The 24,181-nt window shown below is 33.5% G+C and overlaps 1 protein-coding gene across 1 annotated transcript in view; it reads right to left on the bottom strand.

Annotated features, from left to right (window-relative positions):
* PDE3A (phosphodiesterase 3A, cGMP-inhibited) overlaps window positions 1-24,181 on the bottom strand; it is a 311,702-nt gene that overhangs the window by 123,600 nt on the left and 163,921 nt on the right. The window lies entirely within an intron of this gene.

The following is a 24,181-nucleotide window of genomic DNA, read 5'->3' as shown; positions in this document are numbered from 1 at the left end:
CCTTTGAACATTATCAAGAAATGTTTGATAAACATATACAGAAAATGGCAAAAATTTACTGATGGACATACAGTGCTACTGGTAAAGAAGACTTAATTCTATAAACTATTGAGTGCTCAGTTCTACTCAAACAAATTTAACTAGATTTCAGGTTTAACTAGATTTCAATCAAAAGCTAATAGTATTTTTAATTTTTAAAAAACATAAATTTCATCAGAGAGTATACACATATATAATCAGTTATGTCAGATGAGTAAGTGTAGCGATACAATGGAGAACGTGAGAACTATAGCTCATGATGTTATACGGTGTGCTGAAGTTTGCTAAGAGGGTAGATTTTAGGTGATTTCACCAGACACAAAGAAAGTTAAAACTATGAGAGATGTTAATTCACTTGACCTTAGTAATTATTTTACATTGTAAATATACATCAAAACATCATGTTGTACACCTCAAGTATATACAATAAAAAAGAACTCATTAGAGGTCTGGGCACAGTGGCTCATGCCTATAGTCCTAGCACTTTGGGAAGCCAAGGCGGGCAGATTACCTGTGGTGAGGAGTTTGAGACCAGACGCTGTCTCTACTAAAAGTACAAAAATTAGCCAGGCATGGTGGTGTGCACCTGTAGCCCCAGCTACTTGGGAGGTTGAGGTGGGGGAACTGCTTGAACCTGGGAGGCAGAGGTTGTAGTGAGCCAAGATTATGCCACTGCACTCCAGCCTGGGAGACAAAGTGAGACTCCATCTCAAAAAAAAAAAAGAGTCCATTAGAAAATGTTACAAGTGATGAAAATACCTTTCTGGTTGTTAAAATATATTACAAAATTTAACCAAATTTTGGGATAATTGTTTAGCATTAAAATGCAAATGAATGAAATAATTTGGAATAAATATACATATGTGTACCAACAAAATATAAAAAAGAAAATATCAAAAATATTTTGTATTCGATGAATTATTCAACTAATGAAAAAAAGGAGTTCGTGACCAGCCTGGCCAACATGGTGAAACCCCTTCTCTACTAAAAATACAAAAATTAGGTGGGAGTGGTGCGGCATGCCTATAATCCCACCTTCTTGGGAGGTTGAGGCAGGAGAATTGCTTGAACCTCAAAGGCCAAGATTGCAGTGAGCTGAGATTGCACTGCTGCACTCCAGCCCGGGCGACAGAGTGAGACCCTGTCTCACCAAAAAAAAAAAAAAAAGAAAGAAAGAAAGAAAAAGAAAAATGGACTTTGAGGGGAAAAAAATAATTAGAGCCTAACCTTATATTAAATGCTAATATTAATTATAAATTTAAAAGACAAATTTTTAAAAAGACAAACCTGTAAATATAAAATAGAATAAAATCCAGGTAAATATTCAACCTAACTTGGGAAATAAAAAAATTTAAAGAAATCTAAATCTTTTTTTAAAGATTTTTTTTATTACACAAGAGGACAATTGATCTGGCTATATACAACTTCAGAGTATTTGCATAAATGTCACATTGGTAAAGTATCTGTAGTAAACCGTAGGTAAAGAATTATATCTTCAGGACAGTAAGGGTTCTTACAAATTTGATAGAATCCCAACCCTAGTAAAAAATTGAGGGAAGACTAAGAACAACTTACAAAATAAATAGATCTATGGAAAGAAATTTAACTTTATTGGAAGTAAAAGAAATTCAGTGTAAACTATTACAAGATACTACTATTGCCTATTATATTTACAAATTAATAATGTTGAATATTCAGAAAAGAGGGAGTAAACTAAGCATATATATTGCTACTATATAACAAACACACATATATACATTGTGTAGATATATTTATACATATATAAAAAATATATAATACATATATTCTTAAAAATTCATACCCTTTGAACCAGTAAACTAAGATGCAAAAATTCAGTAACTATAATGTGCTACTAATTGTATATCCAACAAAAGGGAAATTACTCAATAGATTACAGTATACAAAATGATACCATATAGCAATTAAAATTTGGCTTCCAAGGCCTTTATAAAAAAGAACATGTGAACTGTTCATGGTATAGTAAGTAAAAAACATAACAAAGTAATTTAATGAATTTTAAGCTACTCATTTTTAACAGACATAGTCAATCATTTGAAGCCTTGGAATTACCATGATGATTTAATTGTAGTTTGGCTAGCACACAATTTTGGGTACCCTGACCTAGATAATCATTATATAAAATTGAATGCTTACATAGTAGATATTTATTTAATGCTTTAATTTTTTAATTTATGGATTTATTGGTACTACATCATCTCAAAAATACTTATTGATACTAATTTAAAGTTGACTATAATATGGTTCACAAGCAATAATTAACTAATGAAATAAATAGTATGATTTAGAAACATAAATTAAAATCAGTCAATTAATTGCTCACGAGAACTATCAAAAACAATTCCTGACACATTTCAAACATTGATGATACCTTACATTAAAATAGGAGGACGAGATGATTATTTTTGGCAACTTTAAAGTGGCAATAAATTGAGCAATAGGCCTCTAGTGAAATGATTTATCCACATCTTCTGGAAGATTTATAAAATGCCGACTATTAAACGTGTTATCCCCCTTACTAATGAGTGTAAACTAACAGGATCAAAATAAGGTGGTAAATTCTCCTATCACAGCTAAAAAAGGCAAATAAATCTTACAAACACAAGTTGTAATCCATAATATATTGATTTAAGAGAGAGTGTTTGATGATGACAGTAAGTTGAAAAGGAAACATTTTTGTAGGACCAGAATTAAAATAAGAAAAGCCTTTAATCACGGCCTTCTGCCATTAATTATCTCAACGATGATGATTTTAGTCAAAGAACAAAAACACTCAAAGTGTAGACTAATTTAGGTCATCATTTAGTACAGAAGATAAGATTAATTTGGTAATTTGCAAATCAGAGCTTGTATGATGCATTTCAAAAAATTCACAAAATTTGACTTTTTCTTTTAAAGCATAAAACGTAAAATTTGCCAAGTGTGTTATATATCAGAGAGTTATTTCCTAGCATTATATAATAAACTCAGAAGTATGTAGGGCAAAGAAATTCTTTTCTATTCTTATTTATATATTAATATCATCTTCATATTATATTTGAAAGGTATGAGCTGACCAAGAATGTGGTAGTATTTTTATACACTATGGCTACTTTTTTCAAAGTAATAGGAAATGTTATAGAAATCCACATCCTATGTGAAACATATTCAAAAAGAATGAACTCTGTATATGACGAATGAGATACTGTAATGTTCTACAGTCAATAAGAGCACCAAAGGAAATGAACAGGATATTTTTCCTTTTGGATTTAAAGAATACAAAGTATTTATCATTAAACTTCTATTTCTAATTAAAATAATCTGAGCCAAAATTTAGCATTTATTATGTCACTGTATTTCCTCCCTCCCTCCCTCCCTCCCTTCCTTCTTTTTTAATGCAAAGAAAGAGGCAATGGTGGGTGTAAGGACTGCATAGTGTCAGGGCTTTATTCCTTCCCATGATTACAGCATTCTGGCCACTAGATGGCATGGGGTGGAGAGTGGGAGATGTAAGGATAGACTTCATATTAGCACATGACAGCATATGAATTTTGATCCTACTTGTACAAAAAAATATTTTACTGTCATAAAAACATTGTTCCCAGATAACGGCTGAATGACTACAATAAGAAGCATATTGTCGGAATCCTTTTAAAAAAACCTACCCGCAGTGTGATAAACTGACTTAGTATTACAGATTATTTAAAATAAAATGAGGCATTTAGCTACTGGTAAGTATTCCTGTTAAACCAGAACCACAGGGATAAATGTTTCACAAACACATCTGCCTATCCCCACTTTCTTGATGTGTGATTACAACAAATAAAAACAAACGGTTATTTACAATAAATAGTAAAGAAGACACTTTGCACATTGAAGTCAATGAATTTCAGAATTAAGTGCAAAATGATGCTGATATTGTTTCAAAGAGAAAGTCAAACCATCCTTTCAATCAAACGGATAAGATTGGTGTTAAATTGCAGATGACCAAAGTAATCATTTGACATTATCCTAGTAGCAGATAAAAGACATTAATGGGTCACAGACAATGAGGAAAAGAAATAGAAACTGTGGAATTTTCTTTTTTGCAAAATAATCCATTTTGACTAAACTTTCAAGAGAAATGAATAGCAGCATGTTACTTAAGCAATTCTGGGGAAAGAGAAACTTTATTAAGATGATATGATACTCTTTTTGGAGAAGGAATGCTTATGATTTTAAGATTAGTTATATAAAGTTGCTGGAAATATAAAACAGAGAGGGAGAGACTGAGACTGGAAAAATAAATAGAAGTAAGTTTAAATATATTCTAGTTGATAAGAGTACATGACTACTTAATTCAGGGAGAAAAAAATGTTTGTCTTTCACCATCTATAAAAAATACCCTCTGGCTATTTTATGATTACTCCTCTGGGTAATGACATTTTAATAAGCATCTTACCAGAAGGTCTGGGGATATATAGGTCACCAAGGTTATGCCTGCAAATGGCAAACAAAATCTTTCCATCTGATGAAGAAATTCTCTAAAACATTTTTTTTTAAAAGAGTATCTTTCTTCTCTTCTCAGTTCTCATTAACCAAGATAGGCACAGTGAAGACCCTTAAACTTATTCCTGGCAAACTAAGTAAACTTCCTTGAAAAGAAACACAATCTGTTATAGAAAGCATTTTGAAAATCCTAACTGCTTTGACACTAAGTCATTTTGATCCTTATGGAATAAATTCTCTCTCTCTTTTATTTTTAATAATAAATTTCTACATCACAGCCTTCAACTAACAGTATGTTACACAGTACTTAGCTCCAAGGAAAACAAAACTGCTGCCAAACACAGAATTTAAAAAGTTCACAGGAGAAGCAAAGAAGAAGTCAGTATGGAAACAAAAAGGTTCTATCCAAGCAGAGATATTTTTAACAATAGCATGAGAAATAAAGGTTGCTGAAAATATATTTCTGTAGGTAAAATATTTTGCTTTAATGTTTATATGTTTTTCTCCTGTTGTTTGTTTACATAAAAATTAATGCCTTTTTAGGGGCTTCTTGGGAGAAAAAATTCACCACAACTATTACTAACGGGATGAAAGCTGAAGGAGGACTGTAACTTGATGGGAAATAAAATAATTATTCTTTGAGTGTACCTTAAAGAGGTGAGAAGTTTTAGATACGAAAAAAAAGAGGGTAACGATGGAAAGTAATAGTCACCACAGCTAACTTTGCACTACTCTCAAGAAAGCTATTCTTTTACAGCAGCTGAAGATGGCTAAAACATATTTCTGAAGACATATAAAACTAATATACATACAAGGATGTAAAGGTTACCACACAGTCCACTTTTTATTTCATCATTTACTCATCAGGTAAATATGTATTGTATGCCTATTATCTGCAAAGCACTGTTCTAGGCACAAACTGTATGTCATTGAACAAAACAAGCCATATCTCTGACTCCTGGCTATTACATTTTAGTGAAGGAAGAAGATAAACCCATAAACATAATATACTAGGTGATGATAAAGCTATAAAGAAGCTTAGAATAGAATAAACGAAGGGAGAAGGAGTGGGGGTAATGGATGGTAGGGGCTGGAAGCAGAGGTAAGTTTATATAAGTACAGTAGATCAAAAAAGTCCTTTCTGAAAAAAGTGACATTTTATCAGATAATTGTATGAAGAGCCAGACACATGGGGGAAATACATGCCAGATAGAGGAAACAGAAGATGAAAAGGCTCCGAGGCAGGAGCAGAAATGGTACCTTAGGAGCAGCAAAGCATCTCTATGCTGAAATCTAAAAAGGGTTTGGTTCTTTGTGATCATAGCCATGTATTTGGTATTTACTATCTTCCTTTAGTACAAACTTGGTCTATAAGTTAATCATTAGCTTCATTAATTCAAAATTACAAGAAAAAATTCTCTAGGGAAATACTAATACACCAGGGATCCTTCTGTCCCCAAACTCTAACTTAATTCCATCCAATACAACAAGAATTTATAGCATATGCACCACATGCCACAAACGCATCCTTATATTAGTCATACTACATAACACAGCATTATTGTCCCTTTACATATGGGTTCTGTTTTTCAAGAGTCATCAAATGCATGAGAGCAGGGGTTGCCTTTTAGAACCACCTTTACTCTGATGTGCACAGTTTTCAATTTGATAAGAAACTAAAAGCTCTTCTTTAACCATGACATGTTTGATTGGATTCTTTCCTTGGCATACTCTTTTCCTTAATTTCTATGCTACCTATATTTGCTCTCTGCAGCATTCCATGAGAGAAGATGAGTCTGAACTGTGTGTTTCCCCTGCCTGTAGGCTCTAGCAGAGGTCAGTGCTCTGGACTGGCAAGATCTCTGATAGTTTAGGCCAGTCTCAGCCATTGTCTAATCATTTTGGGAAATTGTTCTTATTTTTTGGTGTTCCTTTCCTGGGTCTCTTCTTATCAATGGAGTAAGAATGTCAAAATTACCTTGCACTTATCAGAAAAGGAAGAGTGGAAATCTGCATTTGGTCTGGGGCTTAGGCCAAAGAAGCTAACAGAATTCCTGGGATTCCCATATACTGTTTCTCAGCCCTCCAGGAGTCAATACTGGGATTTGGGATCTAGAAAGACCTAAAACAGGTGGTACTGAAAAAGAGTTACCCACTTGCATTATTTTTTTTAAACCTCTGCTGGCAGGAACCACCTGCATAACTTAATTTACAAACTAGAGGACCATATCAGCCTCGTGTGGGTAAAACAGATGTGACTAGCAGCCATACTCTCATAAGCAGAACACCTCGATTACAGCTACTTCATCACGTCTCCACGTCTCCCCGCTCCTCAAATCAATCCCACTCTACAATGTATTATCAAGTGATGTTGATTTCATTGAAGATTTCATGGGGAGACGAAAGGACATCGTTACATTATACAAAAAATAGCAAAAAGCCATATTAATGCCCATTCGATATCTCTCCACAAAACTTTTCCTTTTCATCTTTTTTTTTTTTTAGTTTTTGTTTGTTTGTTTGTTTTGTTTTTGGCAGACACTACCTCTTGCCCTTTACTCTTGGGATAGGGCAAGAGGATTGTGTCTTTTTCAGCATACTGGTCCCAGCCTTTCCTCCAGGATCTTTCTCAGGATCTAAATCTCTTACTGTTCTCCAAACAATTTAGCTTTCTCCTGTATTCCTCTTAAACCTTCAGACAAATTAGCAGAAACAAAGAGATTCCATAGAATTCTTAAAATTGACCCTCCTTTAAAAAAGCACCGAGAGGCTGATACATAGCAGATACTTTTTCCTTTCACAGTTGGTGATAACTAGCTAAATTCCATCCACTTGGTTGATACTAAAACCCTGATTCTGACTCGTAGCATTTCAATACAGCAGCCAGTGTAAATTTCATAAGCACTGGGAATGAGAAGGCTTCAGATAGAGACAAATTCAGATATTCTGGAGTGTGAAATTCTAACCTCTCTATTAAAATTACTGTATCTATTTCTGATAACAATGTTCCCATATACTGCTTTAGAATGTTTCCATAATTCTATTTCTGTCCTTGTTATCACAATGATAATAATTACTCTAAAACTATATGCGGCCACTAATCTTACAAAGTTTCCATTATTTTCATTTAATACATCTGGTTTATCTTGATTACTTGAAATTTTTACAACTTTTATTGCTAATTTGCATTTTGGGGACTATTAATAATAATGTAATCATATCAGTCTCATGCTTAAGTTTTCCTATGAGGTATTTTATGAAAAATGGTAATAAAGCAAAATAAGCTTGTGAAATTCTGCAAAATATCATCCCTCCTTGGATAGTCCCAGTACCTGTTAGCATGTTACAGCTTGAGGAAGTTTTAAAGGAACTCAGCTGAAATATTTCTGGAAGTATGTGATTATAGAACCTTTTTTGTTTCAAGAGAGATTTACAGGTTTCCATGGAACACAAACACATTTTAAGAAATATTTCTTACAGTTTTATAATTTTTAATACATAATTTTATCACCAAGAAACCATAGAGGCATATGCTCCATATTTTATGGATACGGAAATGAATTAAGAGAGGAGAAATGTAACATAACCCAGCCAGTGGTTAAATACGGATTAAAATATAGGTTGGTTGGTTGCAAATCATAAAGTTTTTGATTCCTGCTGTGCTACTTACAACAGTAAATAATTACTGAGTCCAAACTAAGTATCAGGTCCTTGGTACTGAAGTATATTCGTAAGGAAAAAGAAAAAGACTTCAGATTTGATTTGTCTTCAAGGAACTCATGGTTATAGTTAATATCATGGGTTTATTTCTCCAAAATCCATTTTCCACCCTCTAATCTCCATCTTGTTTAAAACAGTGAAATAAGAGAAAAATGTAATGTTTCTGAAAATCTTTGTAAGTACTACAAATTAATCATATTTTTAAATGTTGGCTAAATAATTACCTCAAAATATAAATTATGTATTAGATGTTTAGTTATACCAAATTCTCTGTTAGCAAATCTCAATACAAATTTTTCATTGATGTATTCACCCACCCACTCATTCATGTGTGCATTCTTTCAATATTTATTAGGGAAATATGTATATGCACATATAAAATATATATGTAAATATATATTATGTATATTTTATATTTATATATCTTATGCTCAGCATAAAAAATACTGAAATTGCCAACCCAAAGGCACCACAGGAGTCTTGAAGTACCTTATGAATAATTAAAAAGTGTAGGCTACATGTTATGCATGTTAGCTCTGGAGTTGACTGGTTCAAATCCCACTTCTGACTTTATATTCAGTCTTACTAGATGCTTGATCTTGACAAGTTATTTAATGTCTTTGTGCCTCAATTTCAAGTCTCCATAACTTAGCTAATAATAGCATCTAGTTTGTATGGTTTTGTAAGCATTAAATGAATCATTAGATTTAAAAAGCCTTAGTATAGTACCTGGTACATAGTAAGGGCTTATTAAATGTGAGCTATTATTGTTATCACTATTAATAATTATATAATCAAATTTAGGCATTGTTGCAATCTAATTCATTGAGAAAAGTAAAATTCACATGACATACATTATTACTTTCTATTAAACAGCAATAGGAAAAACCCATTCCTTGGCCACGCCAAAACACAATTTACAGAATTTGATCAATTTGTAATTAAGACTTCATGCAACATTACTCAGAGTAACATGTAACGCATGTGAATGACCATGGAATCTACTGAATTCACGGTTTTCTGCATAACAGTTGAAAAAATCTAAATTTTAATATTAATGGGTCCCCTTGACTATGAGAGGCCTGGGATAGCTTAATCTTCCTCAAGTGTAAAGAGTAGCAAAAGGCTACAAAAGGCCTTTGTTTTATTTTTTGGGGGCCAGACAAGCCCAAATAGCAAACGTTTGAAAAGAGCAGCTAGGGAAAAGCTGTGAGAGAGTCTGTTCAATATGGAAAGGACTTGCACTTTCAAGTGTATTATTATTTGTTAGTTGGAAACACAATCAAATTTCCAAAGCGATTGATAGTTAGGCCTGTTAAAAAAAAAAATAAGCAAATCAAACCAAATAAACTTACTCCAAAAATTCCATGCAAATATTTCTAAAATAACCACAATAAAACAGATTTTAGGTTCTGAGTAGACAAAACAAAATGCAATTTTCTCATGAAATATTTAAACAAGGCATTATGACTTTATTTAGTATATGAACTTAACTTCAGGTGAAACCCAAACCCCTAAGCACCAATGAATGTGACTATAAATCTGTATTGTACAGTTTGTCAAACTACCTCTTGCATTATTTATGTCAATTTGAGTAAATAAGTAGGAAATAAAAAAATAAAATAAAGGCCTCATTTATTGTTTCTAGCTCTTCACGAACTGTTGTTTTATGACTGGATAATGCTAATATCTCTGTTTCTCTATATATTTAGGTTTCATTTATACCATGACTCATGAAAAGACAAATTCAAGGCTATTTTCTACAGAAAATTACTAAAACTCAACAAACCCACTGGCACAACTTCAAGAGACTAATCTATAAAATTGATCTCTTTTCTTAGAAAAAATTGGAAATCCTAGGGAAAATAATAAAATCCAGACATAGCCTCAGCTGTGGCAAAAGCTTTAACTCGACAATATTTATGAGTTCTTGCATTTGGATAGATTTAAGGGTTTTTATTTTTATTTATCAAACATTGTGATGTATTGCATTTAAACAACATACAATTTCTTAGACTGCAGCGTTAAAATTACATGCTGAAAAACATAAAGATTGCTTTGATATCCAAATGGTTTATATTTATGGGCCCAAAATATATAAGTCCAAGAAAATTAAAAGTGCATGTGTGTGTGTATGTATGTGTGTGTATGCTGTTATGTATACCAAAAAACTAACTCAGAGGAAAATTCTCTACTTAAGCTATCTTTTTAGAAATGGTCTTTAAAATTTATAAATAGGTAATTTTAAAAAATATATCTCACTAATTGGTGTGACTTAAAACATTGAATTCATTTTAAGTCTTATAAATGAGAAAAATACTGAATTGGTTTTTATACAATTTTAATGTGAAAGTTACCTTTTTCCAAAAAGCCTTCTGCAAAATTTTTAAAGAATTATTTCATTCAATGCATTTTTCATAAGTGCCAAAAAATCTTCAGCAAAAAGACAAAATTCCAAACATTTTCCCTGCTACTTACTTCTTACTCCCCGATCAGCTTGACTTTGGGGGGTTGTTGAGAAAAGCACAGATGGACTACAATATACACTAGTCCCATTACATGACCCTTGGGTTTCTTATTTGTCCTCTAAAGCTGATTTGTGCCAAAAATTACTTTAGTTCCACTTTCAGTTAGATTTTAACAAGACATGTGCATTTTGTGTTCACGTTCTTAAATGCTGAAGAGTAATTTATTATAAGACTTGAAGATATTCTTTTGACCAAGCTTACAGTACATCTCTGCCCCTAAATTGGACCTTCCTCCTCAATTCTTCATCGGTCCATGACCCATCTGATACGCTGAAAGTAATTTCAGAGGTTTGTTTACAATAAAACCAATACTTTTTTTTTTTTTTTTGGTAGAAAAAAGTTTTATTGCAAATGTATTCCTTGTGGTGATATATTATGCAGACCTCTACTTAGGGATAAAAAAAAAAATAAAGTGGAATAGATGATGTGGCAAGGAAAAAGGAAGAAGTAGAAAAAAAGAAGAGTAAAGTATGACCTAAAACTGTAATTAACTGAGGTGGTTAGAATTGCAGGTGCAGAAAGAATTAACCAGGTACTTCTCTGTTTCTCTTCCTACCGCTAGTATAAGAACTGAGAGACTTGCTCATACTTTTTTCTATTTCAAGTAAATACAATGTATCATTCCCTTGATTAAAGTCAAAAAATAAATAAATAGAGGGGTAAGTATGGTGGCTCATGCCTGTAATCCCAGCACTTTGAAAGACTGAGGTGAGAGGATCAGTTGAGGAGGCCAGGAGTTGGAGACAAGCCTGGGCAACATAGTGCGACCTCAGTCTCTACAAAAACATATTTTAAAAATTAGCCAGGTGTGGTGGTGTGCACCTGGTAGTCCTAGCTATTCTGGATGCTGAGGCAAGAGGATTGCTTGAGCCCAGGAGTTCGAGGCTATACTGTGCTACTGCACTCTAGCCTGGACAATAGAGGGAGACCCCCCTGTCTCTTAAAAAGACAAAAAGTTACCAATGTCCTTTTCAATTTGAATCAATAATATACAGTTAATAGGATACTTGGTTTTTTGATTATATATTGAAATGGAAAACTCTAGCTTATTTTAGGAGTGAGAGGGTCTTAAAGTATATGATTTTAAAAATATATTAAACACATTCTCTTTGTTTTATTCATAATTTGGAGTATTAAATGTTTTACTGTAAAACATGTTTCACCATTGATTGCATCCCTGAAGAATGGGACATGGCAAACAAAATATCTGCACATTATCACCATGTCCTAGCCAAAGTTTTTCTAATGAAATTACCACAGAAAAATTCTTTAGTTGCGTATGATTTGTGAAGACATTTAAGACTTAGAATTAAGAATCACAATTCTAATTCTAATTGTGATTCTTAATTCTAATTCTTAAATTTCTCCCCAAATATGAACAGAAATACATTCAAACATGATCAGAAAGTCCCATTTGAAAACTGAAAGCTATCATCACTTTACAGGAGTAATAGGGTGATTTTCCTGTTAGCCTCAATTTACACTTTTGTAGAAGTGGTCATGAAGGAATGATTGTTCCTGTGCTGTTTCTGGTTGCAGAGTGTGCCCCATATGCCCAAGATAATATCCTCAGAAGACAGCAAATTCAACTTTTCAGAATCAGTAAATTATGCGAAGTATAATCACAACTTTAAGAGCATAGCTAACTGGCTTCCCAGCTTGAGTTTGCAACGAGTTTCCTCTATCAAGCTATTGTTATTCTAACTAAATTTTTTTTTAGCAATTCCATATTTCAGCGTTTACTAGAACCAGAAACTAGATCCTTTATAATAATCCAGCTCATAATGTAATATACGAAGACAATTTTTACTTTGAAAGAGAAAGATGGTCAGTGGAGGCTCTGAGAAACTGTGCTATGTATTCAATTCATAAGAGTCACTAATAGACAATGTGGTTAAAAATTGAATCCATAAAATTGGTAGATGTCTTCTTTCCAGGCTTTTACTTAATGCTTAAACAATCTAGTCCTGTTATACAATTTACTTCTATAGTTTACAACATTGCACAATGGTTAAGGGTGGACTCTGGAGCTGAATTTCTTATAATCAAATCCCAATTTCATTCTTACCAGCTCTGTGAATCTGGATAAATTATTTTATAATTTCTAGGTTAAGCTTCCTCATTTGCAAAAGGGAAATAATAAGACTACCTACTTTCCGTAATTTTTGTGAGGCCCAGATGAGATAATCAATGTAACACCTTTCAATGGCTTCTCATTTGTTTTAGAATTAAATTTGATTTCACCGATATAACCTAAAGGTTTGGATGCTGTTCATCTTGCCTAGAATACATTTTCACATTTTCTTAGCATTGTCAGCTCATTTTCATTCTTCGGGTGTCACTTCAAATAACACTTCGTCAAGGACACTTTCTGTGACTGATCATCCATCCATCCATCTATCCATTCCTCCAACACAAACAAATATTTACTGAGCACCTACCCTGCACCAGGCATGGTATTAGGTGCTGGGTTTTTATCAAGTGAACAAAAGTGGCCAGTCTTACCCTCATCTTCTTTTGTCACTCTTCAGCATATGACCATGTGTGTTTCCTGCATTTATTGCAATCTGAAATAACCTTGTGTAATTATTTCATTGCAGTTCGAGCATCCTTCGTCCAAAAATCCAAAATGCTCCAAAATCTGAAAGTTTTTTTTTTTAACCACAGAGTGCTCATTATGGGTGGCTAAGAGAGTGGCATCTTTGCTTTCTGATGATTCAATGTACACAAACTTTGTTTTATAAAGAAAATCAAAATAATGTATAAAATTACCTTTGGGCTATGTGTATAAGGTAGACATAAAACAAATAAATTTTGTGTTTTAGATGTGGATCCCATTCCCAAGATATCTCATTATGTATATGCAAATATTTGAAAATCTGAAAAATTCCAAACACTTTTGGTCTCAAGCATTTTAGATAAGGGATACTCAACTGGTACTTGCTTTTGTCTACCTTCCATTTTAGAAAGTACGTTTCAGGATAGCAGAAACCTTATGGATCTTATTTGCTATGTGGAATATAATTGGCACGTGTTAAGGGATTCAATACATGCTTTTTAAAAGTAATAACTGATTGGTTTTGTCCAGGAAAAAATTAATAAGGCTAGGTGCGGTGGTTCACACTTGTAATCTCAACATTTTGGGAAGCCAAATCCAGAGGATCACTTGAGCCCAGGAGTTCGAGACCAGCCTGGACAATGTAGTGGGATTTCATGTTCACAAAAATTTTTAAAAATTAGCCAGGCAGGGTGGCACATACTTATAGTCCCAGTTACTTGGGAGGCTGAGGCAGGAGGATTGCTTGAACCCAGAGGGTTTATGTTACAATAAGGAGTTGATTTTTAAAATTCTACTGTTGAATGCACAAGTAGTAAAGAATTTGTAGCTCTTTACTCTAACTCAGAATCTTCTGTCATCCCATGCCTTGTGTGATAAAAATGTTAGTTGTCCATCCTATATACATTGTATTCTTCCTTATTCACAGAACCCCAGTGCTCATAGAGACGGCAATGGGTCCAGCTAGGAAACTATTTCCCCCAACCTTAACTCCCTTACAGATCAGGAGATCACAGAACACAGTCCTGGTTAATGAGATACGGGCAGAAGTCACTGTGTGAAGCTTCTAAGGAAAGTCTTTAAAAAGGGAAAAACTTGGCTAGCTTGTCTTTTTTGCCTTTCTGTTTTCCTATTTTCCCTGTCCAGAAGCAGTATAGGATTCTGGAGACGAAGCAATGATCATCTGACACAAAGCAACCACGAGGAAAAGATAATTCCCTCTGCCTCAACATCCTGAAGCCATAAAAATGTCATCATTAAGCTCTATTTGAGCAGACATATACAAATCTAAACACACACACACACACACACACACACACACAGAGTGTGAATTTCTATGGAATAGTAGCAATAATGGTAGGTAGCAAATACACACTGGAAAAGGCCTTGGAAATTGAAAAGAAACAGACCTACACATTTTAGTTGACTTTGAATTTTCTCTGAAGTAAAGGCATATATTTCTAACTATCTGATGGGTAGAGAAGACAAATGTCTATTATGAGTTCGATTCTTACCATGTATATAACACATCAAATTCAATCTCCTGAGTTAAACAAACATGGTAGAAATAACTTGTGGATGTCTCAGTCTCTTTTGTTGCCATATATCTGACTACAGAATTTTAAAAACACTCTCCCAGCTTTTTTTTTTAAATAAAGAACAAAGGCACATAGTCCTACAAGCCAGGTAAAACTAGCTTAGAGAATAGATTAAAACCATATTTCTGAGGTATATATTATAGAACGTGGGTTTAACAGCTGTTTCAGGGAAAAAGATTAAAACAGCTTTTGGAAATGCTGGGCTAGACATGTTATTTTTAATATAGAATATCACATGACTTTTAATATTGTGTGCTCAGAGTAAGAAATAAAGCAAACAACATCCCTCAATCTACCTTAGTCGTGGAGCATTTTGCATACCACAGAGCACGGTTTGGGAAACACTAAAATGAAGAATTTTATTGTTCAAAATTTTATAACTGTAATTAAAAACTAATAATGTCAGAAAATAATACAAAAATAAATAATAGATGCATCATGAAAATAAATATCCATCTTAAAATCCAGCCTTTAGAATAATTTGTCATTGGATTTTGTTTTAAAAATAAGCACACACAACAATGGCACTAAGAAAGTGAAAAGACAATACAGGGACTGGGAGAAAATATTTTCAAACCATAAATCTGATATGAGACTTATACCAGAATACTTGTATATAAAATACAGAACTCTTAAGCTTCAATAATGAAAAGAAAATAATCTAATTGAAAAATGGGCACAGGATTAAATAGACATTTCTCCAAAAAAGATATACAAATGGCCATCAAGTACATGAGAAGATGCTCAACATTAGCTATTGTGGACATGCAAATCAAGACCACAGTGAGATATCACCTTATACCTATATACCTATTAGTATGGCTATAATAACATTTTTTAAAACACACACATAGAAAATAACAAGTGTTTTTGAGGATGTGGAGAAATGAAGACCTTTATAATTTGCTAGTGGAAATGCAAAGTGATGCAGTCACTTTGGAAAACCATTTGACAGTTTCTCAAATTTTTAAACATGGATTTACCACAGGATCCAGCAATTTCACTTCTAGATGTATGCTCAAGAGAAATGAAAACAAATATCCACACAAAAATTTGAAGACAAATGTTCATAGCAGCATTACTGATAATAGCCAAAAAGCAAAAACAACTAAAATGCCTACTAACTAATCAATGGATAAACAAAAATGGTATATCCATACAATGGAATATTATTTGGCAACAAAAAGGAATTAAGTAGTACTGATATACGCTACACCATGGATAAACCTTCAAAACATTATGCTAAGTGAAAGACAGCAATTACAAAAGACTTCAAACATTCTGATTACTTTTATAAGAAAAATCTAGGATAGGCAAATCTATAAAGATAGAAAATAGATTAGTCATTGATTAAGCCTGGAAGCAGTAGAGAGGCAGGTGAGAATGAGAAGTGGCTGTTAACAGGCATAGATTTTTTAGGGGGAATGATGAAAATGTTCTGAATTAGTGGTGATAGCTCCATAACTTTGTGAATATACTAAAAATCAATGAATTGTATACTTTAAGTGGATAAATCACATGGTATGTGAATCATATTTCAATAATACCTCTATGCCCATGCGTGCACACACACACACACCTCACAGTAAAGGATCTCCTTGAGGAAAACCTGATAAACATCAGTCTTGTCATCCCTATTTAAATTTGAGAAGCACTGTTAAAAATATTGAGGAACAGAGTAGGGAATTATAACTAACTTCTTTATGTGTAAGGTATTTTGGCTGTATTAAACAATACATATAAGCATGGCTTCTTTCTAATAGAAGTGATAAGTATATGTATGATGATCATTATTCCTATTCGTAGTGACTTTGGAATCATTTAGGAATCTTTCCACTTACATTAGTTCCACCTGCAGAGTCTGAACCAAATGGAGATTTTGTAAGTACTTACACTGTTTTTATTTCAAAATTGGCTCCAGGCATAATACTCCACTGAAGAGATGCAATATCTAACATTTTTGGATTTGTTATTTTAAACTATAGTTCACCTAGTAGCTTTCATTTTCCTTTTTGTTTCTGCGAGTAAATCCCCTCTTAAAATACTTGAGCAGAGATTTCAGCATTAATATGTATAAAACATATTTTATTAATCGAATAATTCTCCAAATAATTAATGTTTTGACCAATATGTGACCCTTTACATATATTAATAGTCACATAATCCAATATTATATGCTGAGAGCTGTTCGATGCTGCCTGTACAACAAAGACAGAATTCTGGCCATCTCATTTTAATAGGGAAGAAAAATATGTAAGCATATTAAAACAAAATGTAAGCACACAAAACATTTGTTTTTTTTTATTAGTGGTTGAGTCCTAACTGTGTACCAGGCATGTACTAAGTATTGTTTATGCATTATTTTAAAAATCCGCAAAATAACCTTCTGGAGCAGTGTTATTTCCCTTCTCTCATAAATGATAGAACTGGGATATGCACAGAGCTTTTACTCCGTGGAAACCTCTGAAGGTCCCACAGACAGAATGCAAACAGCACAGAAGGTTTGCCTTTGAAACACTAGCTCTTACTCTCTACATTTTATTCCTCCACATACGAATGGGTAGGTGCTATAATTCACAAATATGGAAACAATGAATTCTTGCCTAAAAGGCTGGGGCATCAGTGAAAACTGAGCTAAGGAAAGCATGTAATGTTTGAGTTAGGTTTTAAGGTATGTAGAGGAGATTAGCAGGGATGAGGAGAAATCCTAGGTAGATTGGGGGGTCAAGACATATGGAACCTCATACATGGAGTTTAAGAGTTCAGGGTATACTTTAAAGGCAAGAGGAGATATCAGACACTTCAAAATATGAATTCTATGAACAATATATAAGAAATATTGTCTGTATTTCAAAAAGACAAGTCTATCAACATAATAGCAGATTATTTATGTAATGGGAGAACTTGTGGGAAGAAAACTGATGGCAAAATTACTTAGAAGACCTCTGCTAAATGTAGAGTTAAATACCACTTTTTATTAAAGTTCATATCTATTCTCTTTTTATTCCCACAGAGAAAGACCTGGTCAATTCATGATACATTTCAATTGCAATACAAACATTTCACCCTTTCACATTTAATTATTAAGCCATAAAATATTCATGATATCATCTTTGTTTTTGCATGAGGATGCAACTGTGTCAACAGGTATAATTAATCTCCCAAAAAAGCAAAGCCTAATAAATTAGAAAATCCATCAAAAGGAGATAGAGGACAGACATTTCAAAGGGGGAAAAATATGATTCTTTTAAATAGGTAATTTACATCCCAGTTGCAGGCTGAGCCCCCCTTAACAGTGCCAGAAAATGTGTCCAAAGGTCTAGAGTGGTTGCCAAGCACTGAGATTTCAATATTTTGAATTACACAGATTAGTATGAAGGTTTGTCTCGCTCAGGACATTGCACTTAAAGTATAAATGTGAATATGGATGAGAAGATAAAAACACTTATTTCATGACATACATCCTTTTAAGGGAGATCAATATATTGCTTTGCCTTTGGGGTCATTGTGACCCATTAGAAGTAGATCATAATCACCTCGCCTATTGGAGTGGATCAAAATAGAGGAAGTAGAAAAAGCAAAGGTTGAAGGCCTTCAGAAAGTCATGGATACTCATGCTCTGACAAGCAAATCCATATTGCGTATATTAACTAATTCAATAATCAAATTGGGTACCTACAACCTGCCAAGCACAGGTTATGTAAGAGAGATAAAAAGCTGAATGAGTCTCCATTTCGGAGGAACTCTCATTCTCTAGAGGAAAACAAAACATGTAAATAATTAAATATAATATCATAACCCTTAACGTTTCTGTTTCTCAGTGCCAGGAAAGGATGCATAATGTGTGGCTTGAAGGTTGAAGAGGGTTTTGTCAGGAAGAAATAAAGTAGGTCGGGTGGTGGGGGCTGGAGGATCATGCCAGGTATATGGAACACCCCTGGCAAATGCTAAGAATGTGAAGGTACACAGATGATTTGCTCAAAAATAAGACGGGTGCACGGATGACCTTTACTTAAGATGCACTAAAAAAAATTAAATAAATAAATAAATAAATAAATAAAAACGGTGGCAAAATCTGAGTGTAATTTTGAAAGGCAGGCTAAGAATTTAGTAAATGCAGACTATTGCTTTAAAATAGTCACTACTTTGTTCAGATTTATTCTTTAGAAAGATACAGTGTAAAAAGTGGGTATCACAGATTGCAGTCAAGTGAAGGGAGGTGACTCCAAGTAGAAAGACCTGTTATGAAACAGTTCTACAAATCCAGGCAAGAGATAAGGAGGTCTTGAGTCAAGGCAGAGACAACAGGAATGGAGGAGATGGGGGAGAAGGACAGCCATTTCTGAGGTGGAATTTTATTTACTTAAAGAAGGTGAATAAGGGAAGCCATGAAAAAAGGAAAATACTACTCACAATTTGTGTACTTTTCTATAAATAACTATCTTGAAAACAAAATGCAGACTCCTTGATGGCAGGCCTAGCTCCCAATCACTTAGCCTAGCACTGTGCCTGGCACTTGGAAGTTAGTTAACTAATTAATTACATAAATGCTAAAATGTCAAGTAGTATAGTTGAAGTTCCAAATTAGTGTTATTACCATAATTGTATTATGTTTGAAAGTTATCTCAAGATAGCATGGGACACTTAATATGTTCTTGTTGACTGAGTTGACTAACTTTCAATAAAGAGAAACTAATACACAAAAACCTGACATAAATGTATCTATTCAACCCAAATGTTATTTCTCATGTCAGTATTGCTAATATTCACATTGAACGGTAGTTATTTGCCTGTCATGTTTAACCACATCAGTGTTGCCAATCTGTATTTATAAGAAACCAGAGAATCTCTCAAGACTGATTGGTAAATGGATAGATTTAGACCTTTAAGTTCTATATGCCATAATCATCAGCTTAATAAATTTAAAATCATTACATAAATAAGTTAACGTAAATATAAAATAATTACATAAATAAATTACATGATTTAAAATAACTAATAAATTTCAAATACCCTGACAGTATACATACCCGCAAATTACCCCATGTTAAATAAGACAAATGCCTAGAATCTAAATCATTATATTTCTTATCACAGATTTTGTCAGCATGCCTTTTTCGTCTTATGTATCTATCACTACTTTTATTTATAGCTCTTTATATAGCTTTCTACAAGGATGACTCTACATGTATACTTACTTTGTATTCACAGAATATATTAGTAAATAAGCACAAACTAAATAAAAATTAAGTTTCTTAAAGTTTTCAAAGTATCTGCTCCATATTTTGCTGTTTGTCACTTTCATCTCTGAAGGCAGAAGCTGGAACTTCAAGGTATACATCTATCCATTAGACTTGCACACAGGACATAATATATATATATATATTTAAAAAACCCTTTGATTTCAAAGTTCCTAAAATTAAATAACGAATAGAAGTTTATGAGATGGAATAAACAATTTAAAAATCAGTCAGAATTTTCAATATAAAATAAATCCTCTAATAATTCCATGTCTTCAATTCACTTCTTAGGTATTTTGAAAAGTACTACTCTTGTCAAAATAACGGTATCATTTCTTTAATAATAGCCCAATGTCTTAGTTGACACTGTAATTGTCTAATAAGGATATAGTTCCCAAAGTTCAAAGAAATTGTTACAGTGCAATTTTTTTTTTCCAACAGAATAAATTTCATGCTAAGTTTTAAATCTCAGTCCTGTGACCTTCAGAAATTCATGTCACCTCTCTGGGCTTCACAGAAACGTATAAGACAGGATAGGCTACTACTGTCTTATCACAACTACCATCTTTACCCATCTAGTAAGGATTTTATGATGGAGTAAACGAGAGATCCAAAGGAGAACTTTCTTACCTAACGTGATTGTGAATAGAAGACATCTACTTATATTGTGATTTTAAAACTCAACTATACATTCTGTAAATTTAATATGGTCAAGCATCCAAAGTATAGAATTATCTTTAATTTTATTTTTTCCCCTTCACATCAAATAAACATTATTTTTCCCTGTCATGATGGAATAAAGGGATCACTGCTTATAATGCATTATCAGCCATCCTGCAAGAACCAGTATGGGAAAATGTTTACCTAGATGCAATTAGGTTTTTTTGTTGGTTTGTTTTTAACATAACCTGCTTTCGCTGAGGTTAGTAGATAAATGGAACAATTTTGTCTCAGAATATGAAGATAAATAGAAACTCTTCTAAGAGGGATGAAGCTAAGAGGGGAGCTGTGTAGGTGTCATAACTATGTCCTGATGAGGGAACCCTCTTAGCCTCTGGGAACTTCAAGCAGCCTACTTTGGCGTGACATTTCATAGGAGCAGACCTCTGGATTATCATAAGGAAGAGTGCTTATCCTGACAAAAACCCAAACCAGATAACAAAAAATATCTTTTCATTTTCAGGATCCCCATTTGAGCTTACTATAAAGTTTCAATTAAACAGTCAGAACTTACATTGCATGGAGGTGTTTAAAAGCATGATTGATTTCTACAAAAAGAACACAGCATTATTCCAATTAATGGACAGATCAAGAGGCCTAGAGGAGGACCTGAATGATCCTTCTTCTATTTTTTAATTTGTTGATGCACATGTCTCTTTTTAATTCACTAATTAATTTTAGCTTGAAATTGTTTAAGCAATCCTTTTCCATAGCACCAATTCTGAATAAAATATATTTTAAGCTAGGTGCAATGGCATACACCTATAGTTCCAGCTACGTAGAGTGTGGCAGAGGTAAGAGTCGGAAAATCATTTGAGCTCAGGAGCTAGAGTTCAGCCTGAGGACTCACAGCCAATTCTTGAAAAATATTTGAATCTATTATTGGGTACTCACATTAGATTTATCTCATGAAATGCATACTGTGAGTCCTATTTCTACTATCTGGAGTTGGGAATGCCCATAAGATGTACTAATATGTTCAAGGTTAGCTGACTAATTCATTGACAATTATGAATTATGGTACAGTTTATAAGTTATAATTTGAGTGTTATAAACTATAACCTACAGTTTGAGTGTTCACACCAAGCAAAGAAAAAGATATAACAATATTATTCTCCAGATTTCATTAACCAACTGTGGGAAGTGAAAGAAATGACCAAAGAACTTTTATCTCCTCAAGTTTGAGATTTTATTTTAATAAATGAAGTCTGTGCCTGAAATTATCAGACTTCAGGAATATGTTATAAATGAAATAATACAAAGATAACAAAAAAATGGGCAATAATAGAAAAACAGTCCTCATAACAGTTTGTGAATTATGGTACATTTATCTTTGCAGCAAAAGAAATTAAAAAGTTTTATTTCTACAGACAGGTATTAAGCACTGAACCTGGGAATTAAATGGGGTTCCAGACTTTACTACTTTGCTAATTACTTCTCCAGGAGATCATGACTAGTAATAACTATGATGTATTAGTTTGCTAGAGCTGCCATAACTAAGTAAACAATTGCAGTGGTTTAGAACAACAATAATTTATTATCTCACAGTTCTAGAGGCTGAAAGTCTGAACTCTAGATGTCAACAGGACTAAGCTTTCTCACATCTGTAAGAGAAGAATCCTTGCCTCTCCCTGGCTTCTGGTGGTTTGCTGGCAATTCTTGGGGTTCCTTGGTTTGTAGATGCATCATTAGAATTCTCTGTCTTCAGATGGCCATCTGCCCTCAAGGGGTGTCTGTGTCCAAATTTCCCTTTTTTATAATGATATCAGTCATGTTGAATTAGGGCCCACCATAATGACCTCATTGTAACTTGGTTACCTCTGCAAAGACCCTATTTCCAAATCTTGAGGGGTCAGGGGCTAGGATATCAACATATCTTTGGGGGAAAACACAATTCAACTCTTAGTATATGGGTCTCAGTTTTCTCAACTATATAATAGGGAAGATTATTATTGTACCTAAAGGGGCTCTCAACCAATTATGGATGGAGCAATTTTCATTTTCTCCAAGTAAAATACACGCTTGATAAGTCGTATTGATAGCACTTGCTAACTGAAAGGACTTGGTAAGAACTGTGCTGCCTTCTGCATTTCTGGAAAAATCTCCTTGGAACAATTATACATGTAGTAATTGACCATATGATTCTTCTGGTAGATTTTAGTTAGCAATTTGGGACTCCTAAATTAGATAATCTCCAAGACCTTTCTAGCCATGATTTTCATGATTCTAGAACATATTTAAGATTTGAATTTCTATTATAAAGACAAAATCAACAAGACAAACACATTCCTGTCCTGCTCATGAATTTTTCCTAAAAACCAGGAAAAAAGTCCCTCATAGTACTTAAAATATTATTCTTATTAACACTTTTACTGATGCTCTATTATTATTGCTCTATTATTAATTCTAAACTAGTCTATTCTCTGTAAATACTTTGTTTCATCTATAAATATATACTTCTCAGGATATACTCATTTTGATAAATCATAGTATTCATAAAAATGTCATCAAGTTCCTATTTGCTAGATGTTATACTCCTAGCCTCTGTCATAATGTGGGTTCTGGAAAGGTCATGTGCCTCTCCCTCCCTTCAGTTGTTTCAGTTGTCAAAGGCAGATGTTAATTAAAATCCCATCAGGCATGTCCAATGGACATACCTTATTTATCAATATCTTATTACTAAATTATTGTAGATGCAATAAGGACTAGGAAGATAATGGCCTCATCAAAGATTTTGAACATTATAAACATAATCAAGGTTGCAAAGAGCCATGCTAAAAGGACTTAGATATTCCCTGTGGAGGAAGAAGCTTTCATTCATTTACCTTGGCTCTCCACTAGGTTTAACTTACCTGTTTCTGTGCCTCTGATTCAAAGTGTCATCATTCCTCCTGGGGCAACTACCGAACTGCCACCATCAGAATATTTCACAATATATTATTCAACACCAGCGTGCTAGCACAGATCCAAAACACAACCATGTACATAATGCCAGTAGCTGGGGTTTGAGAAAGGGAGTAAGATGAAAGCAGGGCTGCACTGAAAAGACTAAGAAATAAATCAAATGCAAATCCGTGTGACAACCTCCTAGGTTGGATATTACTCCCAGTCTAAATTTTTAGCAACTGAGAACGACTACTTGCAATAAGAAGGACAACCAAAAGAAACAATTAAAGTTGTCAGGGCATTACAAAGCCTATGTACCCTTTAATCATCCTTTTAAAACCTGCTCAAAAGGACTGGACCCACTCTCACAAATTCCCTCACTTTCAA

The sequence above is a fragment of the Colobus angolensis genome, unplaced genomic scaffold, assembly GCF_000951035.1.
Source record: "Colobus angolensis palliatus isolate OR3802 unplaced genomic scaffold, Cang.pa_1.0 Scaffold11, whole genome shotgun sequence".
Lineage (NCBI taxonomy): Eukaryota > Metazoa > Chordata > Mammalia > Primates > Cercopithecidae > Colobus > Colobus angolensis.
This window is presented reverse-complemented; position numbering and strand designations above follow the sequence as displayed.